This window comes from Notamacropus eugenii, chromosome 1 (genome assembly GCF_028372415.1).
Source record: "Notamacropus eugenii isolate mMacEug1 chromosome 1, mMacEug1.pri_v2, whole genome shotgun sequence".
Lineage (NCBI taxonomy): Eukaryota > Metazoa > Chordata > Mammalia > Diprotodontia > Macropodidae > Notamacropus > Notamacropus eugenii.
This window is the reverse complement of record NC_092872.1, coordinates 403,308,703-403,331,235: the sequence shown is the minus strand read 5'-3', so window position 1 is coordinate 403,331,235 and position 22,533 is coordinate 403,308,703. Positions and strand designations below refer to the sequence as shown.

General features: G+C 39.7%; 1 long non-coding RNA gene across 1 annotated transcript; it reads left to right on the top strand.

Moving 5' to 3' along the window:
* The first annotated feature begins 3,956 nt into the window (after positions 1–3,956).
* LOC140526173 (uncharacterized) lies at positions 3,957–8,140 on the top strand. The gene is made up of 2 exons (XR_011974262.1): positions 3,957–4,476; positions 7,858–8,140. It is a non-coding gene; the product is annotated as an uncharacterized lncRNA (long non-coding RNA).
* Positions 8,141–22,533: the final 14,393 nt, after the last annotated feature.

The following is a 22,533-nucleotide window of genomic DNA, read 5'->3' as shown; positions in this document are numbered from 1 at the left end:
TAATTCCTCACTGCAGTAGAATGAAGGTCAGATTCTGAATCAAAGGACCTAGACTTGCATCTCAGCTTTGCCACTTGCTAGCATGTGACTCTGGGTAAGTCCCTTAATCTTTCTAGATCTTGGTTTGTAAAATTAGGGTCTCATCTAGAAAATGAAGGAGTAGGATTATTCCCAAGGTCTTTTCCCTTTCCAAATCTATAATCCTATGACTGTTGAGATTGAACATAACATTCGAAGGTAGGGTTATGTCACCTTATACTCCATTGGACCATTTTCAATCAAGTTGCCCCTCCCTTTAATACCTGGACATTCTAATATCACAGGTTCTTTCACCTGAAGGGATCACAGGAATGATTGAATACAACCTTCATTTTACAAACAGGAAAAATGAGGCCCAGAAAGGTGATGTAATTGACTCAGAGTCACACAGCAAGTATATTGTAAAGACTGAATTGGAACCTGGATCTTCTATTTTCTTATTTATTGTTCCTTCTATCACAATCTGTTTTCCCATCTCCTTATACATCTAGCCCTATGACAGATATCTCAGTGGCCAGTCTTACACAGGGCAATCTTTTGCCAGGCCCATTCTCTTATCTAAGAATACCTGTCCCTATTGCAAAAGCTATCTCCTTATACCACAGGTTCACTACATAGGCTAGATGGGGAAAGTGTATATTGCTTATTCTCCACCTTGGTCTGCTCATATCCTATAGAACTGTAATGAAAGAACCATAGAGCATATTATTAGGTTTCTCATGATGTTTCTTCTCTCTCTAGGCAGAAGGGTATAGGCTCGGCTCCTCACAGCAGAAGGCAACTATAAGAAATTCTTTTTTTCTGTCTGGAGGAACCGAAATTTTTATGAGACTATTTAGAGCAAGAAGAGATTTCAATGATCAGGAGGAGGCAGCTAGGTGGTGGATTGGATTATATCTTTGTTAAAATCTCATGCCTATGTTTCAGAGAAATCTGAGAAGACTTTTATGAACTGATACAGAGTGAAGTGAACAGAACCAGGAGAAAAATGTATACCATAAAAGCAATATGATAAAACAAACAAACATGGAAAGAATGAAAATTCTGATTAATGCAATGACCAACCACAATTCCAGAGGATTCATGATGAAATATCCTATCCACCTCCTGACAAAGTGATGAACTGAATCAAAGAACAAATTTGGACATAGAATTTTTATGGACATGGCCAGTATGGGAATTTGTTTGCTTGACTATATATATTTGTTTCAAAGAATAAAAACAATCTCATCCCACATACTTATGAGTTCCCAAGACCCTGGGGACAAATTACTGTCTTTCTGCCTTAGTTTCTTCATCTGCAAAATGGGAGAAATAATAGCACCTACCTTATAGGTTAGTGATGACAATCAAATAAGATGGAATATGGAAAATCCTTTGCACCTTTTAAGCCATGTAAATGCTAGTTATTATCCTAGTCATCTAATATAACTCTTTCACTTTACAGATAAGAAAATTTAGGCCTAGAGAAGTTAAATTATTTACTCAAAGTAACACAGGCAATAAGTAGAAGACTTTGGATTTGAATCCAAGTTCTCTTAAAGATGCACTCTTTGGGGTCTTGAATAGTTAGCAGACTTCAAGTATAAATAGTCATCTAAGAGGTAAGGCTTTAAGCCTGGATCCCGGAAGAGTCAATGAGTTTTTGAAATGAGTTCATATCCAGTCATATCCAGTCATGTAATTTTTCACTTAACAGATATTGGTGAAAACTTGACTCACTTCTATGAGGTAGATTTATTTTTTTTAAGTCTCAAATTCATAATAATTCAGGGAGTAGTATAGTTATGAAATAGTTTCTGCTTATGACCCCAGTTAGAGAGCAAAACAACTTGCTACTTAGCATTCAAATCATCTCCAGATCTGTGGTTTCCATTTTGCATCCTTGTGTCACAAACAAAGGGACATCCAGAAACCTAATGACAGGGTCAAGCACAGATGTTTATAAAAAATAATATTAGACCTGGAAAATTTTTAAATAAAATACATTTAAGAAAAGTTCAAATGGAATTTCAGTAACAAAACATATTACCTAGCCTGTCCATTTATATGGTCTTACAGAAGGGAATTGCAAATGTGGCCCACACCAGCTGCTGCCCCAGTCAGTGGAGAACTACCTACTACCTCCCTTCTCTCTTCATTCTCTCTCTTTGGAGTCCTAGGTGAAAATTGTCTCCCCCACTCACTCGACCTAGGGCTAATCACCTTAGTTTCCTTTCTTCCCAAACTGGAAGAACTACAGATCCCAGGGGGTGTCATGTCCAGCCTGGCATAATCTAGAAAACTCAATTGAGAGTCAGAACGATCTAAATTCAAGTTTTACTTCAGACATTTACCAATTCTACGACCCAAGGCAAAAGTCACTTAACCTTTAGTGTCCTAGGCAAGACAATAATTTTCAGGGTAGCTTCCTGCCTTTGTTAGAGGGGATTTATTAAATGGGAGTCCCAGTCTACACCAGTAAGTTCACTACTTTGATATGGAAAAGAATAGTAATCTCAAGAGATGCCAATAGATTGGAGAATGGGGATAGATAGATAGATAGATAGACAGACAGACACATAGATAGATGGATATATGCAGAGAGAGAGAGAGAGAGAGAAAGATAGAATGAAAGCATAGAGTACACCAAAAAATGTTCTTAATAGTACAACTTCCAACATGTAAGGAGTCACTAATTTTTTTTAATTAAAAGGACCCTTCAAACTCATACTCCAAAAGCTTGAAAACCATTGTCTTATTCTATTAAAAGATAATATTTTGAAGATTAGTAGCTGTAGTGCCCTGGAGTTAGATGACCTGAGTTCAAATTTCTCCCCTAGAGCCTTGGACAAGTAGTATCTCTGGGCCTCAGGTGGATTAAATGACCTTTGAGGTTCCTTCTAGTTCTAACTCTGTTCTGTGATCCTGGGGCAGTTAGCTAAAAGGAAATGGAACACAACTAGATTCCTGGGAATGTGGGCCCAGGAACCAGAAGAGGGAAGGTAGTTCCTAAAGGGGAGATGGAAGGGAGTTCCAAAGTCCTAATTGCTCTTTTGAAATTTTGTCCTGGGTAAGCCTTGAGTGACCAGATTTCTCTTTTCTCTTGGAGGCACCAGGAAAACTGCTTTGAATGCTAAATAGCCCAGGTGCCAGAAAGTAAGAAGAGAAGAAAACTCCTGCAGAAAAACAGCTCCCTGCCCCTCAGGCTGGAATGTATACTTGCAAATAAAGACCAGCCCAGTCAACAGCCAGGTTGGCCTGGACTTTCCTACTAGGCAGTAAGATGAGTGGAATCAGTACCCTTTGTGTCTCACTCAGCCCATAGTAATCATTACTAGCCCCTCTTGAGCTCAGAGCCCAGGGGCCAGGGGCTAGAAAACCTTCCCCCTGCTTTCCCATCAGCCTCCTCTCCATGTGGCTGACTCATCTATTCATGGCTCTTGGCAGCTCCCCCTGGCAGCTGAGGATTCTGATGAAGTCATCCCATGCTCCCGAAACTGAGACTTCCAACAAAGACCTAGAAGGAGGAGGCCAAGGATGGGGAGTAGAAGAGGATTCAAGGTTTGTGAAGGGGTGAGGAGAGGAGAAGAGGGGGAAATAAACTTCAGTTTGCTGCTAGTAATTTATAATGAAAGGCATTTTTTTTTTCACTTGAGTACCTAATAAATAACTTTAGATTTAAAGTTTCCAAGGACTGGCTGAGCGATGCTAAAAGACTTCATTGCAGGAAATGAGGTTCTCAGCAACATGGGCCCAGTCACAGGTGAGTACCAGCCTCTGCACCCAAACCATGTTCAGTCAGTGGCAGAGGCTGACTGATGAGCAAACTGAAAAACTGACAGCTGACTGAACTGCTAACCAACTGATTGGCTGACTGTATAAATAGAGTTGCCATGGAAACCCAAGGGTTCTGCTCACAGGCCCTTGGAGCACCATACTAGAGTACATTACATAGGTTCTAAGGCTCTCGGGCTGAGGTTAATTCCCCAGTTTTTCCAAAGGCTTCACTTAAGGGAACTTGGGATCTCCTAGGCCTCTAAGTTGTACTTAGGTTGATTTGTACAGAAATCTTAAGCCCAAATTCATGTCGTATGCTGTGTGCCTTGCAGAGTGGGATGGGAGTTCAGCATGGGAGTTCGGGACTGGTTTGGTCCAATAGCTTTCACTTCTAGAATCTCCCTGAGACATCAAACTCTAATCCAAAACAAAAGTTTGGCACCTCCCCCTTTGAATTCTCTTGTGTTGGGCTTCTCAAAGGATCACAGATTTAAAGTTAGAAGTATCTTCCAACCTACTCATTTTAGAGATGAGGAAACTGAGGCTAAGTGACTTGTGTAGAGTTCCATAGCAGTCAAGTAGGAAATAAGATTTGAAGTTGGGTCTTACTGAATCTAAATCCAGCCTACTACACCATCTAACCACTGGAGAGCAGGATTCTGAAGCAACAGCTGAGAGGTAGGTGCAAAGAGGCAAGTTTAGGTTTTAAGTGAAGAAAAACTTCCTAACAATTAGAGCTCTCTATAAGTGGAATAAGCTCCCTTGGGACACAATAGGTTCCTGATTCCTGGACGTCTTTAAAGAAAAGCCAGACGACCATCTGTCAGTTGTGTTATAGTGGGGCTTTATTTTTCAGTATGGGGTGAACAAAATGACAGCTCAGGTCCCTACTAACTCTGAAAATTCTGTGAGTTTGTGAAGACCTTAGAAGCAACCTTGAAATGCCCAGTAGTGTGTCATTCATTGTCATGGATACAGGAAAAGTATATGTCATGATTCCTACCCTCAAGAAACTTACAATCTAATTAGGAAGGCATGTGAAGCCACTAGAGGACAACAAAAGACAAGTGTCTACTCAGAGACTGAATCATAAGGCACAAACTGAGTGGAGGAGCTGAAACAAGGGAGGAATTATATGGACTAGAGCACAGGTCCCCAAAGTGGAGTGGGGTCTCTGGAATGATCCAGCGGCGTGGTAGTAGCCTCAGGGGTGGCAACGGAAACATAAGGAAAGAAGAAAAAAAATTTTGTAAAACTGTTCATACATGTTTCATCTGTTGTGTAACAGTTAAAGTTGCAGTGATTACATTATTTTTCCAAATAAACACACAAAATGCAAGTTTTGTAATAATCAGTGGTCAAGTCCACCAACAGATCTTAACAAGCAAGTGCTGGCAGGCAAGTGTTGTGCTTTGTCGGGACGTCCAGCATGCATCAGCAGGAATGTGCTCATGTAATGATTTATTTACAGTATGATACTATGTGGTTACGGGATGCAACATTGCATCATCCAAATTTCAATGCAGAAAAAAAACTCACAAATTTACAATAAACTATTAAATTTAAGATGCATAAGTTTTTTAAAAAAAAATATTTCCTATTTTTTGAAATGATGCACCACTAAAGGGTTAAAGAAAGGAGATTTCCAGGGGGGCATTGAGCGTTTTTTGGTTTTTTTTCAAAGGTGGAGGTAGGGCGAGCAAGTTTGGGAACCTCTGGGACAGAGTAACAGTGGGCAGCTAGGTGGAGCAGTGGATAGAGTGCAGGGTCTGACGTCAAGAAAGATTCATCTTTGTAAGTTCAAATCTGGCCTCAGATACTGTGCGACCCTGGGCAAATCACTTGCTTCAGTTTCCTCATCTGTAAAATGAGCTAGAGAAGGAAATGGCAAACTGCTCCAGTGTCTTTGCCAGGAAAACCCCAAATTGGGTCACAAAGAATCAGACACAATTGAAAATAACTGAACAACAACAAAAAAGGGCAATGATAATAGCCATAACAACTAACATTTATAAAGCACTTTAAAATCTGCAAAGCGTTTAAAACAAAGAAAAAAACAGTAAAAATGATTTCATTTAATCCATACCTGCGAAGTTGGTGTGACCTCCACTGGGGTCCATAGAGACCCCACTGAACAGCCTTCTTAAAACTCTCCTCCCTGGGCAGCCACTACCCTAAAAATACTGTGATTTTCCTGTCTTTCTAGAGGCATCTAGGTAGCACAATGGATAGAGTTCTGGACTTGGAGTCAGGCAGACCTGAGTTTAAATTCAGTCTTAGACATTTGCTAGTTGTGTGACCCCAGGTGAGCCATTTAATGTGTGTCTGCCTCAGTTTCCTCAACTGTAAAATAGGAATGAAAACAATAATAATAGCACCTACCTCCCAGGGTTGTAGTGAGGATCAAATGTGGTATTTGTAAAAGAAAAAAACCTGGCTCTTAATAGATGTTTAATAAACACTTGCTTCCTGCCTCCCCTCTTTTTGATTCTGCTGCTTACTCTTTTCCTTCTAGCATCCCTTAAACTAACCATTAGAGTAGAGAGGTAGCATGGTGTAGTGGAAAGATCTCTGAAGGACAGCTAAGTGGTGCAGTGAATAGAGGCACCAGCCCTGGCGTCAAGAGAAACTGAGTTCATATCCAGCCTCAGACAATTATTAGCTGTGTGACTCTGGGTAAGTCACTTAACGTTGATTGCCTCCAAAAAAAATTAAAATGAAGAGCTTTGGATTTGGTGTCAGAGACCAGATTCAAATCCCACCTTTCTCATGACCTGAGTGACATTGGGTAAGTCCCTTTTCTCAACTGCGAAAGTTAGTTTTTCTCATATGTAAAATGAAAGAGTTGGACTCAATGTCCCCTAAGGGTTCTCCTACCTCCAAATCTATGATCCTATGACATCCCCCAAGGCTCAGTCTTCCTCTCTACATCAAATCACTTCCTCAGGGAGCAAGTCTATTCATGGCTTCGACTCTCACTTCTACATGGATCACCCTGACCAGCCCCAACCTCTCACTTTCTCTCCAGTCCCCTAACTGGGCTTGATCATAAGACATCTCAACCTGCATACCTCTGTGACACATGAAACTTGTCTATTGAAAACTAAGTCCATCATCTTCCTTTATAAATAGGTACCTTTCTCCAACTTCCCTGACTTCAAGTCAGCCCTTTATAAATGCATCTTTGATTCATGGAATCAGGGAACCCCAAACTGGAAAAGATTGACTTCTGAACCCAAGCAAGGTCAAAACATCTGTGACAAATAACGGTCTGGCTTCTGCATAAACACTTTTAGTGATGGGGAAGGCAGTTCATCTAGCCCATTATTGGACAGCTCAGAGGGTTAGCGAAAGGTCTGTCTAATGTTGATCCAAAATTTGCTTCCCCATAACTTTTATCCATCAGTCCTAGCTCTTACCTAAAGAGCTACAAAGAATGAATCTAATCCCTTTGCCATGTGGCCGTCCTTCAGCTGTATGAAGATAGCTATCATGTTCACCCAAGTCTCCTCTTTTTCAAATGAAATATTCAGTTCCTTCGATTCTTTCTTATATATCATGGTTTTTTAAATTCCCTAATCGTTCTTACCACCTTCCTTGGGAGAAGCTGCAGTTTGTTAAATGTTCCCCTTAAATTATGGCACTTAGAACTGAATTCCATACTCCACATGCGTCCTGAGAAATAGAGAGTGCATGGGACCTGTTACAACCCTTTTTCTGGATACAGTACTTCTAGTAATTCATCCTGAGGTTGTATTAATTTTTATTTTGGCTGCATTGTCATACTGCTGACATATAAGGTGATTTCAATCGACTAAAACTCTAGTCTTTTTCATCGGTCCTGCTGTTAAGCTAAATTTTTGCCATTCTTGATTTACAAAGTTGACTTTTTGAACCTCTGTGAAAGACTTGAAATTCCATCTTGTTAGTATTAGCCTTTCGTTCTGGCCTGTTGAGATCTTTTTGAATCTCATTTTTGTCATCCAACATATAAGTTATCACTTTCCGTTGTGTGTCATCTGCAGATCTGATAAACATGTCTGTCTTGTGTTTTTTCAGATCACTGCTAAAGCTATTGAACAGGACAGAGCCAAGGACACAGCCCTGCATTAAAGGACTCCCATCGAGGCTGACATCAATCCATTAATCAAGGGTCTTTATTCAATAAGCTATGAATCCACCTAACTGTGCAGTCATCCAGCCAACATTTCTCCATCTTATTCACAAGACTATTACGTGAGACTCCAACAAATGCTATGTTGAATTGAATTTGCAAACATACCCACAGGATTTCCTTATTCAACAGGGCTAATAACTATCAAAAAAAAGAAAGTGATATTTATTTGACCTGATTTGTTCTTAGTGAATCCATACTCACAGTGATCACCATTGCCCTTTCTAAGTGTAGCCATGGGCTAACAATCTATTCTAGAACTTTGCCAAGAGTAGCAGATAATTTGATGGATCTGTGTTCAATTCACTTTTCTACCCCCTCTCCCCAGCCTTTTGAAAATTAGGACATTCTCTACAGTCTCTCAGAACCCCTCCCATTGTCCAGGATTCCTCAAAGACTACTAAGATTCATTCCATGATTATATCTGTAAGTTCTTTCAATACTCTGGGATGTAATTTATCTGGGCCTGGAGAGTTGAACTCATTTGAAATAACCAAGTGATTCTCACTGAATAGTTACCTATCTTGGAACTCAATTCCCTGTAAACCATGCTCATTCCTCTGTTTCTAGTTCAATGTTCATTCTCTATCTGCACGATGGAGATGAAAGGGAAATTTGTATTGAGTGGATCTGGATGTACTTTCATTCTATCACCTGTCATCAACATACCATCAGTCCTCAACTGTAGTCCTCTCCTTTCCTGGTTCTTCCTCTTATTCTCAGCTAGTGCTTGGGAGGAGATGGGAGTGTCAGAGGGACATGGAGGGATTTAGCAGAATCTCCCCAAAGCTAGCTACTAAAAGATGTGGACTCAGTCCCCACTCAGTCTCAATACTTGGTCGTGTTTATGTTGCTGGTCAGACAGGCCTGAGTGTGTCTGCCCAAATGGACTGTGAGATGCTTGTTCGGGTTGGAGGTTTTGTCTACGAATCGTCTGACACCCAGAGGAGACTGACTGAGGGCTAAGTATCAGGCCACCCAGCCTGGTCCAGACCTTCTCAGCTCACCCAAAGATGGGAAGACAGAAAGTGGACTTTCCAAAACTGCCATTAGACACGTTTGGTATTCCCCACCAGAGCTGTTTTCTGAAGCCAAGTCCCTACTTAGTCTCCTTGCAGCCCTTTGGGATTATGTTTCTGTTTTTCTCTTCCTGCAGTAGCCTAAACCCTTCTAACCCTCCACCTGCCTGGCTCATCAAGTCTTGTCCTGGGCCCCCACATCATCCCTCCCCACCCCCGGGTTGCAGATGTAATGACTTTAGCAGCATACCCCCTGTGTCAGTAGCAGTTAGCTGCAGGGAGACTCCCATGGCCCCACGCTCTTTAATCAGCCTCAGTGGAGGACTGCAAGTGATTCACTCATGTCGGCACCGGGCAGCACAATACACAACAGCACTCCAGCAAATCACTTAAGCAGAGAGATGTTGGCATGTTTCTATAGCAACTCAGGAAAAATATTTCATGCAAAAGTCCATCTGCTCTAACATAAAGGGAGTCTCAGCCAATAATCCAGTTATAAATTAATCTTAATTTGCAAACTTCATTTTTACCAAACCACAAAAAGAGAAAGAAAAAATCAGAGCATGAGACAATGGAAAGGCAATTATCGATCTCAGTTTGTCAAGTTTCATGTTGTCAATGAATCAGCCATGAGGCATCTGTTTAGGCAGCAGTGACGGGGCAGTGTCAAAGAGAGGTGAGTGGCAAAACTGATGGTGATGTGTGTTTTTATGAGTAGTTATGGAGTGGACACTGCCGAAGTGCCTTCTGGCTGCTGGACAGAGAAACCAAACTTTCTGTGTTGTTGAGGCATCAGGAGAGCCTCAGCCAAATTCTTTTTTTTTTTTTTTAGCTCTTTTCTGATGTTCTTGTAAAGAGTTACTTATATCTATTCATCAGTTTGAAACGCTTTGTAGAGGCTATCAAAGTGGCAAACAACAATGTGATAATTTGCATTGTGATGCTTTTTATTTTATGCCTTGTCAACACTTCAAAGTCCACTAGAGTTCTTGCTGGGAGATCTGGGACTTTTCATGGAGCACTTTGTATCTGTGCTACAAACAATCTGCAATTTTAGATTCTCTTGCACAACTCACCCTCTGGCTTCAGATCTTTTCTTTCCTCTTTTTTCCACCCCTCCCCCTTTGGTTCTTTGCTTTCTATGTCTGCTCTGACAAATTCATGTGGGCTGGGCTGGGGGGGAAGGGGGAAGGAAAAAAGTAAGAAGCACAATAGGGACTGTATCTCCTTTTCAAGGAAGCATTTAGTGTCCTAGCTTGGATACCCTTGGGTCATCTTACTGGAAAGGCTTGGTCCTGAGAGGTCTTTGTCACCTAAGCGCCTACAAAGCTAGTCCCTCCCTTAGGCTCTCAGGTTGGATAGCTGAAAGCTATCAATAGCTTTAGTCCAAATTTCTCCTTTTATAGAGGAGGAAAATAAGGTTGGCAGAGGGGAAATACCTGTCCAAGATCACACACCCCATGTCCTCTGGCTCCAAATCCAGAATTCTTTCTCCCACAGCAAGCTGCTATCAAAAAAAAAAAAAAAACTTTAAAAGATTTCACTGAACAGAGGAGGCCCAATTGGTACAATACCATGTAAAAAGTGTATTTATACAAAACAATGGAGTAAGGGTATCTCATGAAGATGAGTGTGGTCATAGGTTCCATATCCCAATATGAAAGGGCACTCTCAACCTGCCACTATCCCAGCTAGAATCCCTTTCCAGAGAAGAATCCTCAGCTCAGCACCAAAAGTTAACATCAGAGATGATTACTGTTCAGATTCCATCTCTGCCAGGGCATCTTCCCCCATCATCCCAATCCACATGGGTTGATTTCTTTCTGCTTGGAATGTATGGATCATTTATGGTCTGCACACAACAGACAAGCAACAAGATATCATGTACCCTTCTCCAATTGCTTCATGTCAATCTTATTTCTTCTAAGAGTCTGTAAGCTCCTAGAGGGTAGGGTACATTTCTTTTGCTCCCTTTGAACTCTCTCTAGAACCTAGTCCAGTCTTGGACACATAGTGGGCATTTAAAAGATCCTTATTAACTTGATGATACTCTGTTGTCTAATAGCCTTGACCAACCAGGATCATAGCACCTTAGAGAGTCAGTAGTGACCTTGAGTGCCAGAACTGGGATTGGAAAGATTTGAGTTCAAATCTTAACTCAGATGTTCTCTAACTTTGAGAGCTGGTGCTCACTTAATCACTATCTGCCTCAGTTTCCTCCTCTGTAACATGGAGGAAATAATAGCACCTATTTCTTAAGATTTTTGTAAGGATTAAATAAGATGGTACTTGTAAAGTGTTTTTCAAACCTTTAGGCATTCTATAAATGCAGGCTGTTATTAGCTCTTAACTCTGCCATTTGACAGATGCACCTGAGGCCCAGAGAAGTAGCACAATTTGCCCAAGGTCAGACAGGTAGGAAGTGGTGAAACCAGGAACTGAAACCAACTTCTCAGGCTCCATATCTAGTGTTCTTTCTGCTGTGCCATGCCGAAAGATGGCAGAGAATATAACGTCACTACTTAGGAGGGAGAGACCAGAATTCCATTAAAATGAAAAATGAAATAAGAGAAAGGCTTAAGCAAATGAATTAGATCTTTAGACAGTGTGTCAGGAGATCTCTGATGCTCTAAATATACAGGCACCCTCTCTGTGGGATGAAAAACCTCAGTCAAGGATCCCACAACCCCAAAGAAGGGACAGGGTCCCTCGCCGACAGAGCGACTCTATCTGGAATCATCATCCAAGACTACAGACCTGTTGAGTTGTAACACTGGAATCATAAGTCTTGCAGCTGCAGTGAGAGGAGGTAGAAAACCGTCTGCTAAGCACATTTGTGAGAAAAACCCCACTGTGTCCTCCGCTGCGGGGCCATCAGAATAATTAGGGATGAGTGGGTCAGGAAATTTGACTCAACAAACTGGTCCTGGGTCTGGCCAAATTTTTTTTTTTTTTTTTGAGCATTGGACGAAGGAAAATGCCTTTCAAATGCAGACACATTACAGCATTTTGAAGAGATGAAGTTCCAGGGCCGGGACATTATTTAAAAGACTTTTGTAGATTGGTCTGCGGCACACGAATGAAAGGATTTGGATTTGGTGTGACACTGTAATCGTTCACATGAAACAGCTGCATGACGAACCCCAGCTTGGTGGATGAGGCCCAAAGAGGGTCCCCAAGATGGGCTTGGAACCAGCCAGCAGGGAGGTGGTAAGCTGAGGCCAGGCCCTCTGCTGACCTCTCCTCAGTCCATCACTGCTTGACTGCCCAGTTCCCTCCACAATCAGGAATTTTCAGAGCACCACAGGAGACACTACTCCTGATCAGATTGAGAAATGCCAGCGACCTCATGAAGAGCCCAGAAATTTCCTAGTCAGCTCCTGGCCAAAGAGATTTGGCTTCAGTGAGCGAAGCCTTGGCTAGGCACTGAAGCTAAACGCCCTCCCCTCCCCCTCCCTTCCCCTCCAAGTCTCAAGAGGTTGCCCTGCCCATTACTAAGATGGAGAAGGTTAGAGGAGGTGTAGGAGACAGGCAGCTACAGACATAGCTACAACTAGACGTGTCTGCATTCAGGGCAAGTGGTGCAGAAGAGATATTACAGAGGCAAAAAGAAGGTAATGCAGGTTCTTCAGAATACAAGGAAAAGCTCTCACGGCACAGTGCGGGATAGCTTCTCTTCTAACTCATTATGCTTGCCAACTAGGAAAGTGTTACAGTTCTTTCTTTATATTCCTGGAGTACTGTAAACGCTCTTGGAAACCTCTGTATTTGGTGCCCTCTAAATTTAGGATTATGAGACAGAAGACATTCTCAGATCTTCAGCTGACAATCCAGGCACTCTCACTGATAATCATAATAAATTTTTTAAAATTTTATGTTTTTATTACATTTGTTACATTTAACTATGACCCTACTCATCCTCATGCAGATACCCTCACTCCATTGTTACATTTGTTACATGTTATACATTTTGTTACATTTGTTTTGTATATATTTTGTTATATTACATTTGTTACATCTGTTACACCTCGCATTAGAGAAAGCTGTCATTTCACATAGATTATGTGTGTGTGTGTGTGTATATATATATATAGCTATACACACATACATATAAATATATGTGTGTACATATGTGTATACATATGTATATACACAGGTATATGTGTGTATGTATATATACATATATACAATATGTACACATACATACATATATGTATATATATGTAAAACCATACTATGCATATTTCTATTCATCAAGTCTTTCTCTGAATGATAATCATAATAATACAGCAACCAGCAGAGACACTAATGACCTCAGTCAGAGCCTTTTTAGTTGTTGGAGCATTTTGGGGAGGTTGTTGAAAAAAGGAATTGTTACACTTCCTAGATCCCACATTTATTAGCTGTGTGACCTTGGACAAGTTACTTTACTCCCTCTGGGACCAGAGTTTCTCCTCTGTTAAACAGAACTGGTAAGACTTGTACTACTATGTTCATGACTTGTGAGGAAAGCCCTTGGTAAACCTTAAAGTATGAAAATGGGAACTGTTAGGAATATTCTCTTGGCTCTAGTCCTGGGACAGAGAACTGGGGAAATCACTACTGAGCAGGTCTATGCTTTCCCCCCTTGCAAGTCTTCTAGCTGTAAGAGAGTAAAAGAAAATTAAAGTACCAAGAAACAGGTAATGCTGTCAGATGCTTTCAGTGATCACAACTTGGAGACTCTACATTGAATGCTCCAGAGTCCCTCACAACTCCATGGGGTCAGCTTGCAATCAATTGCACTGATACACCATGATCTAGGTTCCACTACTGTTTCCCTCTCTGGGTCCCATGTTCATCTTCCAAAAGTGATCTCTGTTTCTATCCATCTCCACCCTTACCCCTCATAATGGTGATCCCAAAGCACATAGGAAGATTCCTTTTCCCTCTTTGAAAAAAAAATTCTTTTTGCTTACCTTATTCAAAGAATGGGGGGGAATGAAGGAAGGGAGAAAATTTGGAATTCACAGATATTTTTTAAATGAATGTTAAAAATTATTTTTACATGTAATCAGGGAAAAAATAAAATATTAAGTTTTAAAGTATAACTTTCTAAATCTTTGTTTCTACATCACAATCTGTCCCTGATTCCCTAGAGCCTTCCCTAGGAAAAATATAACAATTGCATAGAGAAGGGAATAAGCATTTATATAACACCTACTGAGTGCTCAGATACTATCTGCATGACCCAGGGCAAGTCACCTAACCATATTTGCCTGAGTTTCCTCATCTGTAAAATGAGTTGGAGAAGAAAATGTCAAACCACTCCAGTAACTTTCCCAAGAAAACTCAAACAGGGTCAAAAATGACTGAAATGACTGAACAAAACTACTTTGTGCCAGGCACAATGCTAAATGCTCTACAAATATTATCTCATTTGATCCTCACAACAACACTGTGAGTTAGGTGCTGTTATTATACCCACTGTGCAGCTGGAAAAACTGAGGCAAAAAGAGGTTAAGTGACTTGGTCAAGGTCACAAAGCTAGTAGGTATCCAAGGTCAGATTTAAATTCAGGTCTTCCTGACTTCAGATTCAGTGTCCTATGCACACACCACCTAGCTGTCACTACAAAAAACCAACACAGTAACCAAATACAATAAGTAATGCAACATTCTGCATCTGTCTTCTACTAAGGCAGTGTGGCATGGCCAAGGGAGTGTAGGCTTTGAAGTCTGGGAAAACCTCCTGACATCAACTCCCACCTCAGATACTTGTTAGCTATATGGAGCCCTTTGGACTTCAGTTTCCTCACCTGTACAACTAGGACTATTTATCATGTCTCTTCTGGCTCTAATTCCTTAGTCAGCGGCAGAGTTGGGATTTAAACCCATTATTCCTTATCCCTCCCACAGTACCCACCTGGAAACTCATTTTGTTTGAGAATGAACATGTTGATTTCTCCAGACTCATAGCAATAATTTTCCCTGAGAGAAAGCAAACACTAGCAGACATTCCCCTTCTTCTCTTTCTTTTCCTACTTTTTCTCTTTGCTTTTCTTCTTCCTTTCTCCTTTTTTTTCCTTCCTGGTTTAATTCCACAGGAAACTGGAAACTGTGAGAGGTATCCAACTGACCATGTGGCAAGGCCTTTCTCAATATTAGACCAGGAGGACCCTGCCCCTTCTCCTTACCACACCCTGGTTCAGGGGAACTACTCAGAATCCCATCCTCTTCCTGCTCTTCCTCCCAAGGCCTTGTGATAGATAGAGCTAAACCCACAGCAGCTGGGGCTGGCTTGAGTCCTAAACCCTGACATTTAGCGGTGCCCATTTCCCACCCTGAGTTGTCAGCAGGGTTTGGCATCCCATTAGGATTCAGAGATCCTGTCTTCAGCAATAACTCCTACTCTGAAATGCTAGTGCACCAGGACTTGATTGGGAGGGGGGTATCTGGACCCCTTTACCCCATGGGAATCTAGAAGCCAGCAGGTCCCAAGGACCATAGCTCTGCCCTTCCTGAATCCTATTCTTCATTCAAACTCTTGCACAGCTGTTTCCTATATTTCCAAAGAATCAAAGAAGACCAGTCCACATTGTCTCTCCCTTCCCCAAATTCCTACTGTGCTTCAAGGCCCTACCTCACTGTTGAATACATGATAGGATCATTCATTTAAAGCTAAGCTCAAACCTTTTAAGATTTAAAGCTAAGCTCAGATCAATCAAACTTTTCATTTTACAGATAAGGAAAAATAATCCAGAAAGGTGAAACAATTTCCCAAAGTCATAGAGGTGAAAAATGTCAGAGATGAGATTTGAACCCAGATCATCTCACTACACAAGCAGCTCTCTTCCCTGCACCACACTGTCTCTACAGCCTGCACATTCGCTAATTATGTCATTCAAGTCTATTCAATCCAATTCAGTAAACCTTTTGTCATGTACCTACAGTGAAACACTGTGGGATTATTCATACAAAATGAAATAGTGTCTGCCCTCAAGGAGTTATATTCTATTGGAGAAAATATCATACAAAGATAAGTAAATAAATAGCTGTCTGAGAAGGAACAGAAGACTAACAAACAAGGAATCAGTGAAAGCTTCATAAAAGATCCTTAAACTGAACCTTGAAAAAAAATAAGGATTCTGAAGGAAAAAGCAAGAAGATAAGAAGGGAGTACAGTCTTGACATAGCAGATGGCTTTTGTCCATGTGTAGGGCTTGGGGAAGGAGTCTAGGTTTAGCTAGAATGCAGGAAAAGGAGATAATATAAAATAAGGCTGGAAATGTAGGTTGAAGTGAATTTGCGAAGGACTTTATGTGCCAGGTTGAGGAAGTTTATATTTTATCCTAGAAACAGCAAGATTTTGATCAGGTGAGTAACATGGTCAGACCTTTGCATTAGAAAAGATTATTTTGGCAGGTCTGGGAAGAATGCATTAGAGAAGGAGCAAGACTAAGAGTGAATGGGAGGCTATTATAATTTTAATTATACTGTATCATATGGAAGATCTAATATAATGTTATAATAAATAAAGAGGTCATAAAGACCTTACAAGACAGGTAGCCACATGAGTGTAGAGGAGGGTATGAATACAGTAGATATTATAGACGTCCAATGGACAAGACTTAGCAACAGATTAGAAAAGATTTTCTCATTTTTTTATTTGTGTCCCTGGCATTTTGCACAGTCCTTGGTACACAGTAAGAACCTAAATGTTTTTCATTCATTTATAAACTAGATTAAGGAGTCAGGGAAAGAGAAGTAAAGATGACTTGAGGTTATGAATCTAGCTTACTGGAAGGCTCACGTACCCTCAATAGAAATTGGGATCAGTGGAAGTATAAGTTTGAGGAGATGAGAAAGGGTGAAAGAAGGAGCTCAATTTTAGGTACACGAGTTCTAGTGGCTGACAGGGCATCCAGGAAGAGATGTCCATCAGATGTTGGGGATGTGAGACTGTGAATTCAGGAGAGAGGTTAGGACTGGATGGATAGGTTTCAAAGTCATTCACATAGAAATGATGACTGAATTTATGGGAGATTGCCAAGTGAAATTCTATAGAGATATATCAAGAGGACTCCAAGATAAAGCTCCTGTCAAGAGAGAATGTGTCTATTTCCAGTCTTTTTTTTAATGAATTTATTTACTTTTCTATTTATTTTTGTATACTTTGTATAATTTGCATTTGTATACTTTGCATCATATATTTGTATATTTACATGTATTTGTAAATTGTATATTTTGCAAAATTTGTATAATTTTGTATATTTTTATTTGTATATTATTTGTATAATGGACATTAATCATTGCATTGCTGATCTACAGGTGTATTTGTGACAATGCAACAAAGGGGCTAGCATCTTGGAAAGAAATAGATTTTACAACTGAGGTAATGTGTTCATCTTTGGTTGCCAAAGAAGACCATGCCATCAGAGAAATGATGACATGACTTGTACTTGACTTTGTTCTGAATGAGGGAGGGCTGTGCAGGTCATCAGCCTCACTTTTCCTCCAGTCATCTGAATCCAGTGACCAGATATTCATCAGGATGACTGGAGATGACTCAGGATGAGGCAATTGGGTTTAAGTGACTTGCCCAAGGTCACACAGCTAGTGAGTGTCAAGTGTCTGAGTTGAGATTTGAACTCAGGTCCTCCTGCACTGGTGTTCTATGCTCTACACCACCTAGCTGCCCAACAACTGTGTTATATATTTTGCCTCTAGCAAGAATCTTGCCAGCAATGACTGAGAGGACCCCCCCGCCCCCCGCCCTGGGATTGTCACAGAACAATCTATTTCCTTTATCTTTATAGAGACAGACAATGGAGGTATCCCTGAACTCCTGAGGGATAACCTTTTGCCATACAACCTGGAAAATTTCAGTCAGCTTTTGTGTGAGCAATGGCCTCTCTACCTTGTAAATCTCAGCTGGAATAAAATCAACACCAAGTGCTTTATGGCTGGGGACTACAGCTGTAAAAAGAGAATTATTGGTTATTTTTTTTTACAACTTTCCAGGGCAGAGAGAGAAACTTAGACTAAGATCTTTCTAAGCAAATGAGTCAACAGTTTTGGACTAATATAGGTTGTGACAAACTGGCTGGCATCGGTAAGCTGGGCTTTAGCATCATCCCTTCCCATTGTTTTCCCCCAGCTAATTAAGGAGGGGGGGGGGGAATTCCTTCAGAGGAAAAAAAAGCCAAGATAATAACTGGAAAGAAAGTCAGGCCTAAGGGAAAGATCAAGGGAGTAACTGAGAATGAGTGTTAATATCTAGGCAAAGATGGAGGCGAGCAAGAGACGGTGAAGAACTTCTTACCCAGCATAGTATAAAACCATGATTCTATATCACTGCTAGAGAAGCAACCTCATAGGCTGGTGCTTCAGGGTTGACCCATAGTAGCAGCACAGTGGGAACTACTCCTACTTCACAAAAAATGGAAAATATTGATACAAACTAACCTTGAAAAAAAAAGAGTGCAACTGATTAAGATATTAAAGATGGCAGTGGAAAGCCAACTAGTATGAAAATCATAAAGACTTCCATAGCTGAGGAAAAGGAGAAACCCATTTAAAATCAGTCCTTTCTCCAGAGAGATGGCCAACTAGGTCATTCCAAGTTGAGGAGTAGTGTAAGGGGAAGTTTCTAAGAGTAAAGCTGGACATTCTATTGCAATACAAGAGAATGGCTGAAAAGTAAAAAAAAAATCCAAGAAAGGGGGAGTATAAGGCCTAACTCTCAATCAGATAAACCGACAAAAAGACTTATAAAGAAGGAGAAATGAGTAAAAGTTCAAACATACACTAGAATTCATCAAAGTATTATATTAAGAAAGAAAATGAATAAAAATCCTGGATAAAAATAGGAATTCTACAAGCACCGTAGAGATCATGGAACAACAGCAAGAAATTCCCAAATGGTTCAAAAGAGAAATTAAATTGTTAAAATGAAGATATTAAAGTGCAAATTAAGTTGAAAACCAGAGTTCTTGATACAGAATTAAAGACAAATAATAAAACTTAAAACACATGGTGGAGAATCTCACCAAAAAAAGCAGGGGCCCTGAAGAAAAATGAAAGGTTTAGAACTCAAAAGTACAGAAGTAGAAAAACAATTTAGCAGAAGAGAAACTAAAGATGATAACTTTAAAATAATACGTGAATTTCATTATGAGTTAAAGCAACAGACATTAAAAATAGGCCATAAGAAGCTAACTTAAAGATCATAGGTTTCATGATAGATTGAAAAGTAATAAATCCAAAACCTCTGATCCCATATTTCACAGAATATACAACAAAATAACCTAGAAATTCTGAATAAAGAAAAAAAGTTCTGATTGATCAAATCCATAGATCACCATCCAAGGGAAAACCTCACACTTGAAACTTCCATATAGTGTTTGGTATATGGTATTTGAATTTCATAATTTGAATACCAAACAAATATTTCAAACAGTCAGAAGAGAGGCTTTCATCTATAAAGGAATAGCAATTTGAATATTTTAGTATTATTCTGCAATCATAAAAAAATTACAGAAAAACATAAAAAGCTAATTTTAAAAAGCAAAAGTTTTTGTTGCAACCCATAATAACATGATCCACAAAATTCAGCCTAATTATCCAAAAAAAAGAAAAGGCTAATCATCAATAACAAAGAAGGCACTTGACTCATTTCTTGAAAAAAAACAAAAATATGTAAATAGAACATTTCAGTGGTGATGGTAGTGGTGGTGGTGATTGATGATGATGATGATGATGATGATGATGATGATGATGATGATGATACAGTATTTTTTTAATAAGTGTGTGCCAGGCATTAGGTTAAGTGCTGATAAAACAAAGATGAAAAAAATCAAGACAGTTGCTGCTCTGAAGGAGTTTACATCCCCATGGAAAGGAAGATAACATAAAAAGGAGAGCCAGAAAGGGCATGAGAAAAGATTGAGCAATTAATGAAAAGTTCTCCTATATTTATAAGTTGTTTTTTTTTTAAAGAAAAATGTAAGGAAGGGTAAAAGAAATAGCAAAACAGTATTATCAATGGACGAAAAAGGAGATAAGAACCTAGACTTAATGGAATCAAAGAATTAAGAGAAAAGGAAGGAGAGAAATCTAAACTAATACTCCATGGACTAAATTCCATACTACCCTACAAGTGAATTAATATCTTGTGTGAGAGGAATAACCCAGTGGAAATTTGTGTGAGCAATGAAAAAAAGGGCAAGAAATAGACCTGGAAATGTACCCCAACCAAACTTGGAGCTGATTAGAAAAGGCAAGGTAATTTTTTTATTTTTTCAATAAGAGTAATTATAGAAGAATAAAAGTAATGAATAGAAAAAGGGCCTAGATTGGGCAGGGTGGTGAAGGGGTTGGAATGGGAGTCTTATCTTAAAAGGAAAATAAAAGTACCATTAAATAATGGTACTTCCATGGTGGGGAGGAAAATCTATATCTTCGATGAGAGAAGGGGACTTTATAATGCGTTTCATCTTGGAGGGATGGGTGTAATCTGAAACCACCTTCTCTCAACAGAGGCTATGCTTCCCAGGTCTACATGACCCCCCCCCCCCCCTCCAAGGAAGGAGAGGCATAGATTTCCCTGGAGCCAACTAGCACCTGAGGGAGAGGGGCTGGTAACAAAGATTTAAAGATGGGATAATTAAGAAGAGGTAGGAAATCATAGTAAAGGCAAAAGGTTGAATCAAGTCTCATAACTCAGAATATATAATTATTGCTGCTATACAATATGTCTTCCTTCGTGAACTGAAGAGCCAGACTCAATCAACTAATTAATGAAAAAGCCATATGTGCCAGTTATTGTGCTAGTCCTATACAAAGTACAGGATATAAATATAATGAATGAAGCAATCCCTTCTCATAAAAAGCTTATATTCTAATGGGTTTAGAGAAGTACACATCAATGTGATTATATATATATACATATATGCATATATATTTATATATATATAAAATGTAAAATGAATAACAACTATACAAACTGGTAAATGCAAGGTAGTTTTGGAGGTAAGGCACTAAAAGTTGAAGCAATCAGGAAAGTCTTCATGAAGAAGATGGTACTTGAACTGTATCTTAAAGGAAGAGAAGGAATCTATGAGATAAAGGTAAGGAGGGAGTGCAGTCCAGGCATGAAAGACAACTAGTGTAAAGTATGAAGATGGAAGATGAAATATTGTGTTCAAGAAACAAAGAGGAGTTCAGTTTGTACCAATCACAAATAGGTTAGAGTCAGATTCTGTAAGGCTTCAAAAGCTAAACAGAGAAGTTTGAAGTCCACTGTAAAGGCAACAAGAAGTTGCCTTTAAGGAATCATATGGTCAGATCTGTGTTTAAGAAAAATTATTTTGGCACTTAGTGTGTCAGACGGTTGAGACTGATTAGAGATTTGTTAGGGAGACCAATTAGGAGGTTGTTGAAACAATCTAAGGGATTTCTGAGTAGAGCCTAAAATAAAGTGGTAGTTGAGTGAGTAGAGACAAGGGATTGGATGCAAGCAATGTTGTGAAAGTAGAAAAAGCAATATTTGACAACTGATTGGATATGTGAAATGAGTAAGAATACAGGCTAGAGAATAATGCTAAGGTTTTGAACCTGGGAGACTGGAAGGATGGAGGTGCCTTCAATAGAAATATGGGAGTTCGGGACAGAGAGGGTTTAGGGGGATGATTTCTATCTTAAACATATTGAGTTTTAGATGTCTCCAGGACTTCCAATTTGAAATATACAATTGGTATTTGGGAATATGGGAATAAAGCTCAGTGGAGAGACTAAGGATGGAAATGCAGACCTAAGAGTGATCTGTATAGACATAATACTTAAACATCGGGATGTTCTCAAACTTATCATCAAAGTAATAAGCAATTATCCTAAGGTGGAAAGGAAGAAGAATTATGGGAAGCTTAAAGATAGAAAAGAAGGTCTGGAATAGCTTTCTATAAGGAGTGAGATAAACCTATGAAAGCAAATGAGATTACCAAGGGTAAGAGGATATAGGTAGAAGAGGGCTTAGGATAGAACATTGGGGAACAACCAGAATTTGACACCATGGTATGGATGAGGAAGCCAGCAAAGGAGACAGAAAAAGATCAGGCAGGTAAGAGGAGAACCAGGAGAAAGCAATGTCACAAAAATCCAGAGGGTAGAGAGTATCCAGGGGGAGAAAGTGGTTAGCAATGTCAAATGAAACAAATAGGTTAAGAAACATGAAGAGTGAGAAAAGGTCATTAGATTTTTCAAGTAAGAAATTATTAGTAACTTTGGACAGAGTAATTTCAATTGAATAATGAGATTGGAAGCCAGACTGAAGAGAACTTGGAAGAGAATGAGAGGAAAGGAAGTGGAGGTATAAATTGTAAATAGCTCTCTAAAGGAGTTTCTCAGATCAAGTCAAAGTTTTCAAGGACAGGGGAAATATGCATGTGTTTGCAGGCAGTAAAGTGAAAGCAGGTAAAGGCTGAGGACTTTGGGGAGATTATGTATAGCTATGGGTACGATCTATTGGAGAAGATGTGAGGGGTGGGATTAAGTATATGAGTAG